Genomic DNA, 1,006 nt, shown 5'->3' with positions numbered 1-1,006 from the left:
GTATTGTAGTGTGTTTGATCAGCTAGCCCCGGTATTGTAGTGTGTGTGTACTCAGCTAGCCCCAGTATTGAAGTAGTTTGTTTGATCGGCTAGCCCCGGTATTGTTGTAGTTTGTGTGATCAGCTAGCCCCGGTATTGTAGTGTGTGTGTACTCAGCTAGCCCCGGTATTGTAGTGTGTGTGTACTCAGCTAGCCCCGGTATTGTAGTGAGTGTGTACTCAGCTAGCCCCAGTATTGAAGAAGTTTGTTTGATCGGCTAGCCCCGGGATTGTTGTAGTTTGTGTGATCAGCTAGCCCCGGTATTGTAGTGTGTTTGATCAGCTTGCCCCGGTATTGTAGTGTGTGTGTGTACTCAGCTAGCCCCGGTATTGTAGTGTGTTTGATCAGCTGGCCCCGGTATTGTCGTAGTTTATTTGATCAGCTAGCCCCGGTATTGTAGTGTGTTTGATCAGCTAGCCCCGGTATTGTTGTGGTTTGTTTGATCAGATAGCCCCGGTATAGTAGTAGTTTATTTGATCAGCTAGCCCCATTATCCTTGTAGTGTGTTTGATCAGCTTGCCCCGGTATTGTAGTGTGTGTGTGTACTCAGCTAGAACTAGCCCCGGTATTGTTGTAGTCTGTGTGATCAGCTAGCCCCTGTACTGCTGTAGTTTGTTTGATCACTCAGCCCCGGTATTGTTGTGGTTTGTTTGATCAGCTAGTCCCGGTATTGTAGTGTGTGTGTGTGATCAGCTAGCCCCGGTATTGTTGTAGTGTGTTTGATCAGCTAGCCCCGGTATTGTAGTGTGTTTGATCAGCTAGCCCCGGTATTGTTGTAGTTACTGTGACCTGCTAGCCCCGGTATTATTGTGGTTTATTTGATCAGCTAGCCCCAGTATTGTTGTGGTTTATTTGATCAGCTAGCCCCAGTATTGTTGGAGTTGGTGTAATCAACTAGCCCCGGTATTGTTGTAGTTTATTTGATCAGCTAGCCCCGGTATTGTTGTGGTTTATTTGATCAGCTAAT

Source organism: Mizuhopecten yessoensis, unplaced genomic scaffold (genome assembly GCF_002113885.1).
Source record: "Mizuhopecten yessoensis strain PY_sf001 unplaced genomic scaffold, ASM211388v2 scaffold8789, whole genome shotgun sequence".
NCBI lineage: Eukaryota > Metazoa > Mollusca > Bivalvia > Pectinida > Pectinidae > Mizuhopecten > Mizuhopecten yessoensis.
The sequence above is the reverse complement of the archived record's forward strand: the minus strand, read 5'-3'. Positions refer to the sequence as shown.